Source organism: Ovis aries, chromosome 2 (genome assembly GCF_016772045.2).
Source record: "Ovis aries strain OAR_USU_Benz2616 breed Rambouillet chromosome 2, ARS-UI_Ramb_v3.0, whole genome shotgun sequence".
In the NCBI taxonomy this organism is placed as follows: domain Eukaryota; kingdom Metazoa; phylum Chordata; class Mammalia; order Artiodactyla; family Bovidae; genus Ovis; species Ovis aries.
The window spans coordinates 142,121,279-142,136,419 of record NC_056055.1 but is presented as its reverse complement, the minus strand read 5'-3'; the positions used below and the strand labels follow the sequence as shown (position 1 = coordinate 142,136,419).

At 39.1% G+C, this 15,141-nt stretch overlaps 1 protein-coding gene across 2 annotated transcripts in view; it reads left to right on the top strand.

The window, feature by feature from the left end:
* The window catches only part of B3GALT1 (beta-1,3-galactosyltransferase 1), a 621,523-nt gene that overhangs the window by 35,253 nt on the left and 571,129 nt on the right, over positions 1-15,141 (top strand). For both annotated transcript variants that reach the window (XM_042243778.2, XM_060409812.1), the window contains exon 1: positions 1-15,141. This exon is cut by the window's left edge and continues 35,253 nt beyond it; it is cut by the window's right edge and continues 38,668 nt beyond it. The gene's annotated coding sequence lies outside the window, so the exon portion shown is untranslated.

Sequence of the window (15,141 nt, the reverse complement as noted above, 5' to 3'; positions counted from 1 at the left end):
CTCCACTGTGACCCATCCGTCTTGGGTGGCCTTACACAGTATGGCTCATAGCTTCACTGAGTTACACAAGACCCTTCACCATGACGAGGCAGTGATCCCTGAAGGGGCCAAATAGTATTAGGTTGGTGCAAAAGTAATTGTGGTTTTGCATTGTTGAACTTTGTTGTTTGATATTGGAATACATTCCTAAATAAATGTGGTTATGTTATACATCATTTTAATGCACATTTTGTGCTTTGTTGTTTGCTAATAACATTACTTGCTGTGTATTTTAGACTAGGGAAATGATGTTAGACAAAAAAAGCAAATTCAAGTGCTTTTATTATTTGAATTCAAAATGGGTCAGAAAGCAGCAGAGACAACTCACAATATCAACAACACATTTGACCCAGAAACTTCTAGTGAATGTACAGTGCAGGGGTGGTTCAAGTTTTGCCAAGGAGACAGCCTTGATGATGAGCCATCAGAAATGGTGAGCCATCAGAAGTTGACAATGACCACCTGAGAGCCATCATCAAAACTGATCCTCTTAAAACTACATGAGAAGTTGTCAAAGGACTCAACATTGACCATTCTACTGTCATTCTGCATTTGAAGCAAATTGGAAAGGTGAAGAAGCTGGATAAGTGGGTGCCTCATTAGCTGACTGCAAATTTAAAAAAAAAATCATTATTTTGAAGTGTCGTCTTCTTTTATTCTTTACAACAGCAAACCATTTCTCAATCAGATTGTGACTGTGACAAAAAGTGGATTTTATACGACAACCAGAGACTACCAGCTCGGTGGTTGGACTGAGGAGCAGCTTCAAAGCACGTCCCAAAGCCAAACTTGCACCAAAAAAAAGGTCTTGGTCACTGTTTGGTGATCTGCTGCTGCTCTGATCCACTATAGCTTTCTGAACCCTGGTGAAACCATGACATCTGAGAAGTATTCTCAGAAAATTGATGAGATACACCAAAAACTGCAATGTCTGCAGTTAGGATAGGTCAACAGAAAGGGCCCAGTTCTTCCCCATGACAAAGCCTGACTGCATGTTTTACTACCAGTGCTTCAGAAGTTGAATAAACTGGGCTACAAACTTTTGCCTCATCTACCACATTCACCTGACCTCTCGCCAGTCGACTACTGCTGCTTCAAGTAGCTCAACGACTTTTTGCAGGGAAAACACTTCCACAGCTGCCAGGAGGCAGAAAATGCTTTCCAAGAGTTCATTGAATCCTGAAGCATGGATTTTTATGCTACGTGAATAAACAAACTTATTTCTCATTAGCAAAAATGTGTTCATTGTAATAGTTCCTATTTTGATTGATAAAGATGTGTTTGAGCCTAGTTATGATGATTTAAAATTCATGGTCCAAAACCACAATTATTTTTTTCACCAACCTAGTAGCAGACATTTACCCAAGTTTCATTTCCTGTGCAAGTCTAGGTATAAAATAGGGCTCTCTGCTGCTGCTGCTCCTAAGTTGCTTCAGTCCGACTCTGTGCGACCCCATTGACAGCAGCCCACCAGGCTCCCCCGTCCCTGGGATTCTCCAGGCAAGAACACCAGGGTGGGTTGCCATTTCCTTCTCCTTTGCATCAAAGTGAAAAGTAAAAGTGAAGTTGCTCAGTTGTGGCCGACTCTTAGTGACCCCATGGACTGCAGCCTACCAGGCTCCTCCGTATGATTATTTTTATGAGACGAATGAGTGACCTAGGTTTCTACCCTTAGATTCTCTTTGCAACTAGGCCCTTATCCTGTGAAGAACAGTGATATAAGCAAAAAAACCTAACTTGTGTTTTCTGTAATTATTTTCTGTTAAAAAGTTTATTTTTAAAAAACTTAAGATTTCATAAATATTTGTGTAACGTTTGTTAATCTTAATTATCCAATTTGAGCTCAGAAATGCAAGCCAACTGTACTTCTTAGCTAAGGAGAGGGAAAAATATTAATACCTTTTCCAACGTCCTGGATTCCCTGAGGTGCCTGGGCTTTCAGCCAGCCTCTCTGGGAGACATATTCAACTGCTGTGGCGGAGAGACCCCTGTCTGCACAGAGGCTGCAAAAAGTCTGTCTGACCAGCTGAAAATCAGCCACAGAGAGCCAGCTGCAAATGGGACAGCGGGGTCCTTGGAAACATCTGGCCCTTTGGAGACTGCAGGGTGCCTGCCATTCTTTGTCGAGAACACCTTTCTTATCACCTTTGCTCTCAGAGGAGTTTGAGCTGCTTCTGTTTATAGCTGTGAAGAAGGATGACTTGGAGAATTCAGCAGGAGACATCATTTCCTTGCTTGTGATGGACTTTAGGACTCTCTGTGAGGAATAATAATGCTTAGGGCAAACTGGAAACTGACCTCTTTAGGCTCATGATGTCTGTTTGGAGCACATTAGGAACAAAGCTGCCATTAATCTCCATGTCCTTGATCTCATTTCTGCAACAGGAAACTGTGTGTTCAGACATCCCTGAACTTCTAAGAGGGCTCTTCTAAACCTTTCATCTTTACCTCACTTTAGTTTACCTTTTGAAATTTTTTCCCTGAAGGCAAAGTTCCTTTTCAGGAAGCCTAAGATGGTAGCTTCTGGCCTGTTGGTCTGAACATGGTCAGTTGCTCAGTCATGTTTGACACTTTGCGGCCACATGGGCTGCAGCAGGCCAGGCTTCCCTTCCATTGCCAACTCATGGAGCTTACTCAAACTCATGTCCATAGAGTCAGTGATGCCATCCAACCGTCTCATCCTCTGTCATCCCCTTCTCCTCCCACTTTCAGTCTTTCCCAGCATCAGGGGCTTTTCCAATGATTGGTTCTTTGTGTCAAGTGGCCAAAGTACTGGAGTTTCACCTTCAGCATCAGTCCTTCCAATGAATATTCAGGACTGATTTCTTTTAGCATGGACTGGTTGGATCTCCTTGCAGTCCAAGGGACTCTCAAGAGTCTTCTCCAACACCACAATTCAAAAGCGTCAATTCTTCAGTGATCAGCTTTCTTTATAGTCCAACTCTCACATCCATACATGACTACCAGAAAAACCGTATCTTTGACTAGATGGATTGGCAAAGTAATGTCTCTGCTTTTTAATATGCTGTCAAGGTTGATCATAGCTTTTCTTCCAAGGAGCAAGCGTCTTTGAATTTCATTACTGCAGTTACCATCTGTAGTGATTTTGGAGCCCAAGAAAATAAAGTCTGCCACTGTTTTCATTGTTTCCCCATTGATTTGCCATGAACTGATGGGACTGGATGCTGTGATCTTCATTTTTTTAATGTTGAGTTATAATCCAGCCTTTTCACTCTCCTCTTTCAGTTTCATCAAGAGCTCTTTAGTTTCACTTCACTGTCTGCCATAAGGGTGGTATCATCTGCGTATCTGAGGTTATTGACATTTCTCTCGGTAATCTTGATCCCAGCTTGTGCTTCATCCAGCCTGGCATTTCACGTGATGTACTCTGCATGTAAGTTAAATAGACAGGGTGACAATATACAGCCTTGACGTATTCCTTTCCCAATTTGGAACCAGTCTGCTGTTCCATGTCCAGTTCTAACTGTTGCTTCCTGATCTGCATACAGATTTCTCAGGAGGCAGGTCAAGTGGTCTGGTATTCCTGTCTCCTGAAGAATTTTCCACAGTTTGTTGTGATCTACACAGTCAAAGGCTTTGGAGTAATCAATAAAGCAGAAGTAGTTGTGTTTCTGGAATTCTCTTGCTTTTCGATGATCCAGTGGATGTTGGCAATATAATCTCTGGATCCTCTGCCTTTTCTAAATCCAGCTTGAATATCTGGAAGTTCATGGTTCATGTACTGTTGAACCCTGACTTGGAGAATTTTGAGCATTACTTTGCTAGCATGCAATTGTGCAGTAGTTTGAACATTCTTTGGCATTGCCCTTCTTTGGGATTGGAATGAAAACTGACCTTTTCCAGTCCTGTGACCACTGCTGAGTTTTCCAAATTTGCTGGCATATTGAGTGCAGCACTGTCACAGCATCATCTTTCAGGATTTGAAATAGCTCAGCTGGAATTCTGTCACTTGTTGGACTGAAGATGGTACTCATGCACAAGTACAGCATAAACTGGAAATGATTTTCAGTTATCAGATACCTCTGCATTGATGCAAGTGATAGCATTTCTGTAACCTGAGGTCACTGTAATTCGACAGAAAGTAGAAGAGCATGGAGAATCTCTGGAAGTCACTCATTTGGATGTTTTAAGAATTCTGTCTCAAGAATCACCCCATTGTCCTGCTTATTGTTTGACACAAAGAATGACACAAACAAAGTTCTTTTGTTGGAACTCAAATGAAGAAATTTATCTCCTTCTTTAGAAGAGGGATGTACAGAATCATAACACATGTGATTTTTGTAATTCCTCAGACATGGGTACTTAATCATACATAAAATGTCTATTAATGATGAAAAATAATAACTAGTATCACCGAGTATTTTCTGTGTGCCAAGACCCTGTGCTAAGTCCTTTGTTATGGGTACCAATTGGATGTCAACAGGCTCGGATGAAAATGCATTAGTTTCTCAGATGAAAACACTGTGGCCCAGTAGTTAAGTGATGTAGTTACTCACACACCTTCAGTTCTACAACTTAGGATTGATCAAGTTATGGTTTGAACCCAGATCTGTTAGAATCCTGTGTGGCATGATTAATCACTCACTATCTTACATTTCTTGCCTTCTATTTTTTAAAGATTTTCAATATGATGGTTTTATATATAAGTGTGTGTATGTGTGTATGTATATACACACACTGTGAAATGATTCAGTTCAGTTCAGTCGGTCAGTCGTTTCTGACTCTTTGCGACCCCATGGACTGCTGCACACCAGGTCTTCCTGTCCATCACCAAATCCCGGAGTTTATTCAAGCTCATGTCCATCGAGTCAGTGATGCCATCCAGCCATCTCATCCTCTGTCATCCCCTTCTCCTCCACCTTCAATCTTTCCCAGCATTAGGATCTTTGCCAATGAGTTGATTTATGGCCTATCCAATATTGTTCTTTACGGCATTGGACTTTACTTCCATCACCAGCTGGGAGTTGTTTTCACTTTGGCTCTATCTCGTCATTCTTTCTGGAGTTATTTCTCCAGTCTTCTCCAGTAGCATATTAGGCACCTACTGACCTGGGGAGTTTACCTTTCTGTGTCCTATCTTTTTGCCTTCTCATACTGTTCATGGGATTCTCAAGGCAAGAATACTGAAGTGGTTTGCCATTCCCTTCTCCAGTGGACCACGTTTAATCAGAACTCTCGACTGTGACCTGTCCATCTTGGGCAACCATGGCGTGGGCTCATAGTTTCATTGAGTTAGACAAGGCTGTGGTCCATGTGATCAGTTGGATTAGTTTTCTGCAATTGTGGTTTTCATTCTATTTGCCCTCTAATGGATAAGGATAAGAAATGATTACCACAACCAAATTAATTAATACATCCATCACTCTCACATTGATACCATTTTTGTGTTTGTGGTGAGAACACTGAAGATCTAGTCTCAGCATGTTTCATGTGTATACCATATTATTAACTATAGTTACCATGCAGTAAATTGGATGCCTGGAACTTACTCATATTATAACTGTAAACTGGTAACTTTTGGCTTATATTCTTTTTGAAATGCCGTAAAACCTCCCTTTTCCAGTTAGTTTGAATAATGTTTTGGTTTTAAGAACTTTTAAGTGTTTATCTATTTTTGCAGTTCAGCATTCTGGACTATATTTCAAGACTCCTCTACATCTAGGCTTCAGAGTTCATCACACAGCTGGATAGTGCCATGTTTGTGTTAAAACAGTGAAATCCGCTTTCCACTCTTCACCTCTTTTCTCTCTTCAAAATATTCTCATTCTGAGTATATACATATGAGCATAAAAACCTTTTCATAGCAGTTTAAGTAGTGTTTCCTGTATAGATTATAAACATATCATTTAGCTGTATTTTTAGAAAACAACATGTTTTTTAAAAATCAATTGAAAACATTTAAGTGGATAAATGGGAATCAAGCCGTTCAGGAGTGGGCATTGTAATTGTATAATAGCTCTTGAAGAAAAATGTTCACCTAAGGTCTGTTTTTTTAGGTTGAAAGGAAGATTTCCAAGTTGAAATACATTAATCACCATAAAACAGAACCCCTACTCTCAAATATTCTAAACAATGAAAAATATGGAGTCACATCTTTATAATGAGTTTTGGTAATTGTGGCAGAAAGAAAATCATTAGGTGATTGAAAAGAAAAATGAACCTAGGCTGAAAATCTAGTATATATTAAAAATAGAGAAAAACCTAAAGTATAAGAATAAAATTAAGCCAAAGCCTTCATGGCACTTTTTTTTCCCCAAAAAAAGTCTTATATTTGTTTATTTTTGGAAGCATATTTTAGAAGATTTACTTTACTTTTTTTTAAACTACTTTTCAGAATTCGACCCGTCTAGGGTGGAAGGAGCTGAGTGACTGCACATCTCTGAGTCTCAGTTTGTTGTTGTTTAGGCTGTAAGTTGTGTTCAACTCTGCAACCCGGTGGACTATAACCCGCCAGGCTCCTCTGTCCATGGGATGTCCCAGGCAAGAATACTGGAGTGGGTTGCCATTTCCTTCTCTGGGGAAAGAACTTAGTTTTTTAGAGCAGTTTAGGTTTACAACAAAATTGAGAGTATGGTAAAGAGATTTCCCATGTACCCCTGTCCCTACACATGCACACCTCCTCCATGATCAACATCATTCACCAAAACGGTCCATTCCTTTTCTTTTACCAACAGTGAAACTACATCGACACATCATGACCACCCAAAGTTCACAGAATATATTATGGTTTACTCATAAAGACATGTATCCATCATTATAAAAGCATGCAGAATATTTGCTCTGAGAGTCCTTGTGCTCTGCCTGTTTATCTCTTACCCCCAACTCGCCACGGACCTCTTTTATGTCTCCAAGTTTTCTTTTCCAAAACGTCATATAGTTGAGAGCAAACAGCTTTTTCAGATAGACCTCTTTCACTTGGCCATATGCATTTGAGATTCTTCTATGTTTTTTTCATGGCTTAATACTCCATTTCTTTTCCAGGCTGAATAATATTCCATTATCTGGATAGACCACAGTTTCTCTGTTCACCTACTGAAGGATATCTTGATTTGCTTCAAAGATTTGGCACTTAGGAAGTAAATGCCGTAAACATCCATGTGCAGGCTTTTTTTTTTTTTTTAACATAAGTTTTCAGTTTCTTTCGGTAAATAGTACAGAGCATGATCATGTGGTAGGAATTATGTTTAGTTTTGTAAAAAACTGCTAAATTTTCTTCCCAGTTGGCTGTACATTTTTACATTCTCACCAGCAATGAATGAGATCTGTTGCTTCATATCCTTGCCAGCATATGATGTCAGTGTTCTGGATTTTGACAAGTCAGATAGGTATATGATAGAACCTCATTGTTGTTTTTGCATTTCCCTGATGATAGTTTAGTTTGTGTTTTCCCCGATGTCATATGATGTGGGGCGTCTTTTGGCTTATTTGCTATGTGTATATCTTCTCTGGTGAGATACCTGTTAAGCTCTTTGGGTCATTTTTTTGAGTTTTCTTGTTGTTGAGTTCTGAGTTCTTTGTATATTTTGGGTAACTCTACTCTGTTGGATGTGTCTTTTGCAAATATTTTCTTCCAGTCTGTAGCTTGTCTTTTAATTTACCTTATCGTTATTTTTTTCCTTCCAACTTTATTGAGATATAATTGACATATAACATTGTATAGTTTTAAGGTGTACACATGGGCTTCCCTGGTGGCTCAGATGACAAAGAATCTGCCTGCCTTGATGGGATCCGGGTTTGATCCCTGGGTTGGGAAGATCTCCTGGAAAAGGGAATGGCTACCTACTCCAGTTTCTTTGCCTGGAGAATCCCATGGACAGAGGAGCCTGGTGGACTACAGTTCATGGGGTTGCAAAGAGTCAGATACACCTGAGTGACTAACGCATACACAGCATACAAAGTATACATATGTTAATTTGATACACTTATATATTTCATTATGACCACCACCAGAGTGTTAGCTAACACCTCCATCATATCACATAATTACTTCTTTTTTTGTGGTAAGAACACTTAAGATCCAGTTTCGTAGCAACTCTAAATTTTAATGCACAGTATTGTCATCTCTAATCACAATGTTGTACATCCAAATTTATTTTTCACTGGAAGTTTGTACCCTTTGACCATCATCTCCTAATATTTTCCACCCCAGCCCCTGCTAACCACCATTCTTTTTGTTTCTATGCTTTTTGTGGATTCCACATATAAGTGTTACAAACAGTATCCATCTTTGACTTATTTCACTTATTGTAACATCCTTAAGACTACCCATACTGTCACAAATCCCATCTTTCTCATGGCTGAATAATAGTCCATTATTATGTTATATGATATATATGATATCATATCTTCTTTATCCATTCGCTCATTGATAGGTAGTTGTATCCATATCTTAGCTATTTTGAGTAATGTTTCAATAAACATGAGAGTGCAGGTAATTCTTGGATATTCTATTTTCACTTCCTTTGGATACATACCCAGAAGTGGGATTGCTGAATAATATGATAGTCCTATTTTTAATTTTTTCAGGAACCTCCACACAGATGTGAAATGATATTTCCTTTTATTTTCATTTGCATTTTCTTGATGGTTAGTGATGTTCCACATCTAATCATGTACATTTTGATCATTTGTATGTCTTCTGAGTTAAAATGTCTGTTCAGTTCCTCTGCCTATTTAAAAATCAGATTGTTTTTTGTTATTGGTTTATATTAATTCTTTTTATTTTGGATATTAGACCCTTATCAGATATATGGTTTGTAATTCCTCTGTTTCTTTTGCTGTACATGAGTTTTCTAGTTTAATGTAATCCCATGTGCTGCCTTTTTACTTGTGCTTTTGGTGTCATACCTAAACAGTCATTGCCAAAACCTGTGTCAATGAGATATTTCCCTGTTTCCTTCTAGGAGTTCTATGGTTTCAGGTCTCTTGTTTATGTCTTTGATTCATTCTGAGCAATATACAATAGAGTCCAGTTTCATTTTTCTACATGTGATTACCCAGCTTCCTAACATCATTTACCTTGGACGTGGGGTAGCTCCTCTCAGCCACCACCCCTGACCTTGGACGTGGGGCAGCTCCTGGAATGTGAGGTCAAGTGGGCCTTAGGAAGCATCACTATGAACAAAGCCAGTGGAGGTGATGGAATTCCAATTGAACTATTTCAAATCCTGAAAGATGATGCTGTGAAAGTGCTCCATTCAATATGGCAGCAAATTTGGAAAACTCAGCAGTGGCCACAGGACTGGAAAAGGTCAGTTTTCATTCCAGTCCCTAAGAAAGGCAATGCCAAAGAATGCTCAAACTACTGCACAATTGCACTCATCTCACACGCTAGTAAATTAATGCTCAATATTCTCCAAGTCAGGCATAAGCAATACATGAACTGAGAACTTCCAGATATTCAAGCTGGATTTAGAAAAGGCAGAAGAACCAGAGATCAGATTGCCAACATCTGCTGGATCATCGAAAAAGCAAGAAAATTCCAGAAAAACATCCGTTTCTCCTTTATTGACTGTGCCAAAGCCTTTGACTGTGTGGATCACAATAAACTGTGGAAAATTCTGAAAGAGATGGGAATACCAGTCCCCCTGACTTGCCTCTTGAGAAACCTATATGCAGGTCAGGAAACAACAGTTAGAATTGGATATGGAACAGCAGGCTGGTTCTAAATAGGAAAAGGAATACGTCAAGGCTGTATATTGTCACCCTGCTTATTTAACTTCTATGCAGAATACATCATGAGAAATGCTGGGCTGTGAGAAGCACAAGCTGGAATCAAGATTGCCAGGAGAAATATCAATAACCTCAGATATGCAGATGACACCACCCTTATGGCAGAAAGTGAAGAGGAACTAACGAGCCTCTTGATAACAGTGAAAGAGGAGAGTGAAAAAGCTGGCTTAAAGCTCAGCATTCAGAAAACGAAGATCATGGCATCCAGTCCCATCACTTCATGGGAAATAGATGGGGAAACAGTGGCTGACTTTATTTTCTGGGGCTCCAAAATCACTGCAGATGGTGATTTTGCAGCCATGAAATTAAAAGATGCTTACTCCTTGGAAGGAAAGTTGTGGCCAACTTAGATAGCGTATTAAAAAGCAGAGATATTACTTTTGTCAACAAAGGTCCATCTAGTCAAGGCTGTGGTTTTTCCAGTGATCATGTATGGATGTGAGATTTAGACTATATAGAAAGCCGAGTGCTGAAGAATTGATGCTTTTGAACTGTGGTTTTGGAGAAGGCTCTTGAGAGTCCCTTGGACTGCAGAGATCCAACCAGTTCATCCTAAAGGAGATCAGCCCTGGGCGTTCATTGGAAGGACTGATTCTGAAGCTGAAACTCCAATCCTTTGGCCACCTGATGCGAAGAGCTGACTCATTTGAAAAGACCTTCATGCTGGGAAAGATTGAGGGCAGGAGGAGAAGGGGATGACAGAGGATGAGATGGTTGGATGGCATCACTGACTCAATGGACATATGTTTGGGTAGACTCTGGCAGTTGGTGATGGACAGGGAGGCCTGGCATGCTGCGGTTCATGGGGTTGCAAAGAATCGGACATGACTGAGAACTGAAATGAACTGAACATCATTAATGAAGAGACTATCAAATATAGCATTTGTTGAAGAGTTCCCTTGTTAGGGGCTTCCCTTGTAGCTCAGCTGGTGAAGAATCCTTTGTAAAATATTGGTTGACCATATACGTGAATATTTATTTCTCTGCTCTTAATTCTGTTCCATTAACCTCTGTTTTAATGCCAGTGCCATGCAGTTCTGGTTACTGTATCTTCATAGTGTGCTTTCACATCAGGAAATGTGAAGTCTCCAGCTTTGTTCATCTTTCTCAGGATTGCTTTAGCTATTCAGGGGTATGGTACCATACAAATATTAGGATTATTTTTTTCTGTTTTTGTAAAAAATACCATTGGAATTTTGATAAGGATTGCTTTAAATTTATAGATGACTTTGGGTAGTATCCTATGGACAGAGGAGCCTGGTGGGATATAGTCAATAGGGTTGGAAACAGTCAGACATACTGAGCAACCAACACTTTGGGTAATATGGCTATTTTAATAATTTTCTACTGACCTATGAGTATTGGCTATCTTTCCATTTGTTTGTTTCTCTTTAATTGTTTTATCAGAGTCTTGTAATTTTCAGTGTATAAACCTTTCCCCTCCTTGGTTAAATTTATCCTTAATATTGCTTTTGGATGTATCCTTAGAAAATAGTGGATTCTTTGTTAATATAGTGTAACCCTCAAAATCTATTAATGGATACTAAAAAAAGTTGAAAAGGGTATTTATTCAGTGAAATAAATACTGAATGTTAATACTTACAAACGTGTTAAAGAAAATATATCTGAGTATTTTCTTTTTTGGGGGTGTGTCACTATTCTTTTTAAAATTTTTTTTATTTTTAATTGAAGGATAATTACTTTACAGTATTGCATTGGTTTCTACCAAATATCAGCATGAATCTTACAAACCTATTAAAGAAAATACATCTCTGAGCATTTCATTTTACAGACAGTAGTCTTAGAAAAAATTGTTCTAGTATATGTAAAATGATTAGTTTTAGCATATTAACTATTAGATTGTCTTAAACCACTAAGCTGAATACTTACTATATATGATGTTTATTTTTCTCTTGTACCACCTACTTACACAGCTTTAAATTCCACCTTCCCACACCTTCTCAGCTAACATATGTCAGTTCACAAAGAAAATCATGGTCAGGAACAGACTGATATCCAAACCCTCAATATTCAGATACCACATTTATTAAAACACCTACATTCTCACTAATTCATTGATCCTTTAACCAGGTCAAGGTGGATAAAGCATCCTTCTGTTTGGCTGTCAATAATTTTTCTTCCCATTTTCTTAAAAATCTTACCTCCCTCTCTAATGGTACTTCTCTGCTGCTACTGCTAAGTCGCTTCAGTCGTGTCCAACTCTGTGCAACCCCATAGACGGCAGCCCACCAGGCTCCTCCGTCCCTGGGATTCTCCAGGCAAGAACACTGGAGTGGGTTGCCATTTCCTTCTCTAATGCATGAAAGTGAAAAGTGAAAGTGAAGTTGCTCAGTCACATCCGACTCTTAGTGACCCCATGGACTGCAGCCTACCAGGCTCCTCCGTCCATGGTATTTTCCAGGCAAGAGTACTGGAGTGGGGTGCCATTGCTTTCACTAGGTGCATTTAAAGACTTTCTATCTTGAAAACAATAACAGAAACAAAGTACCTATCCCACATCCTATTTTAACTGCTACCTCCACTTGTAAATTTGTACAGGGTGGTAATCTGAATTTTGATCCATTTTCCCAATTTCCATTTACTCCTCAGCCAATTTTATGCCAATTTTTGAAGTTACCAGTCACTTGGAAGCTTTTAACCATTAAATCCAAGGGCAAAATATATAGGAAAGTTGTTGGTTCATTTCTTGTTTATTTATTTATTTAAAAAATTTTTTATTTTTACTTTATTTTGCTTTGCAATACTGTATTGGTTTTGCCATACATTGACATGAATCTGCCACGGGTGTACATGAGTTCCCAATCCTGAACCCCCCTCCCACCTCCCACCGCCTATCATCTCTCTGGATCATCCCCGTGCACCAGCCCCAAGCATCCTGTATCCTGTATCAAACATAGACTAGCGATTCGTTTCTTACCTGATAGTATACATGTTTCAGTGCCATTCTCCCAAATCATCCCATCCTCTCCCTCTCCCACAGAGTCCAAAAGACTGTTCTGTACATCTGTGTCTATTTTGCTGTCTCACATACAGGGTTATCATTACCATCTTTAAAAATTCCATATATATGTGTTAGTATACTGTATTGGTGTTTTTCTTCCTGGCTTACTTCACTCTGTATAATAGGCTCTAGTTTCATCCACCTCATTAGAACTGATTCAAATGTATTCTTTTTAATGGCTGAGTAATACTCCATTGTGTATATGTCTCACTGCTTTCTTATCCATTTGTCTGCTAATGAACATCTAGGTTGTTCCCATGTCCTGGCTATTATAAACAGTGCTGTGATGAATATTAGCGTACCCTGTATCTTTCAATTCTGGTTTCCTCGGTGTGTATGCCCAGCCGTAGGATTGCTGGGTCATAAGGCAGTTCTATTTCCAGTTTTTTAAGGGCTCTCCACACTGTTCTCCATAGTGACTGTACTAGTTTGCATTCCCACCAACAGTGTAAGAGGATTCCCTTTTCTCCGCACCTCGCCAGTATTTATTGCTTGTAGACTTTTGGATCGCAGTCATTCTGACTGGTGTGCAATTGTGGTTTTGATTTGCATTTCTCTGAGGTTGAGCATCTTTTCATGTGTTTGTTAGCCATCCGTATGTCTTCTTTGGAGAAATGTCTATTTAGTTCTTTGGCCCATTTTTTGATTGGGTTGTTTATTTTTCTGGAATTGAGCTGCAGAAGTTGCTTCTATATTTTTGAGATTAATTCTTTGTCAGTTGCTTCATTTGCTATTATTTTCTCCCATTCAGAAGGCTGTCTTTTCACCTTGCTTATAGTTTCCTTTGTTGTGCAGAAGCTTTTGATTTTAATTAGATCCCATTTGTTTATTTTTGCTTTTATTTCCAGTATTCTGGGAGGTGGATCATAGAGGATCCTGCTGTGATTTATGTCGGAGAGTGTTTTGCCTATGTTCTCCTCTAGGAGTTTTATAGTTTCTGGTCTTATGTTTAGATCTTTAATCCATTTTGAGTTTATTTTTGTGTATGGTATTAGAAAGTGATCTAGTCTCATTCTTTTATAAGTGGTTGACCAGTTTTTCCAGCACCACTTGTTAAAGAGATTGTCTTTAATCCATGGTGTATTCTTGCCTCCTTTGTTGATGATAAGGTGTCCATAGGTGTGTGGATTTATCTCTGGGCTTTCTATTTTGTTCCATTGGTGTATATTTCTGTCTTTGTGCCAGTACCATACTGTCTTGATGACTGTGGCTTTGTAGTAGAGCCTGAAGTCAGGCAGGTTGATTCCTCCAGTTCCATTCTTCTTTCTCAAGATTGCTTTGGCTATTTGAGGTTATTTGTATTTCCATACAAATTGTGAAATTATTTGTTCTAGCTCTGTGAAAAATCCCGCTGGTAGCTTGATAGGTATTGCATTGAATCTGTAGGTTGCTTTGGGTACTCAATGGTGAAAAATTGAAAGCATTTCCCCTAAAGTCAGGAACAAGACAAGAGTGCCCACTTCCACCACTACTATTCAACATAGTTCTGGAAGTTTTGGCCACAGCAATCAGAGCAGAAAAAGAAATAAAAGGAATCCAAATTGGAAAAGAAGTAAAACTCTCACTGTTTGCAGATGACATGATCCTCTACATAGAAAACCCTAAAGACTCCACCAGAAAATTACTAGAGCTAATCAATGAACATAGTAAAGTTGCAGGATATAAAATCAACACAAAGAAATCCCTTGCATTCCTATACACTAATAATGAGAAAATAGAAGGAGAAATTAAGCAAACAATCCCATTCACCATTGCAACGAAAAGAATAAAATACTTAGGAATATATCTGCCTAAAGAAACTAAAGACCTATATATAGAAAACTATAAAACACTGGTGAAAGAAATCAAAGAGGACACTAATAGATGGAGAAATATACCATGTTCATGGATTGAAAGAATCAATATAGTGAAAACGAGTATACTACCCAAAGCAATCTACAGATTCATTTCTTGTTTAAAATCTTGATATCATTCAGTGCCTTTGGACACTCCTTCCTTAGTCTAGAAACTCTTCTTTGGTGTTTGCTGCTGCTGCTGCTAAGTCACTTCAGTTGTGTCTGACTCTGTGCAACCCTGTAGATGGCACCCCATCAGGCTCCTCTGTCCCTGGGATTCTCCAGGCAAGAATACTGGAGCAGGTTGTTAGTTCCTTCTCTATTGCATGCATGCATGCTAAGTCGCTTCAGTCATACCTGACTCTGTGCAACCGCATGGATACAGCTCACCAGGCTCCTCCGTCCACAGGACTCTCCAGGCAAGAATACTGGAGTAGGTTGTTATTTCCTTCTCCAATGCATGCTGAGTCACTTCAGTCGTGTCTGACTCTG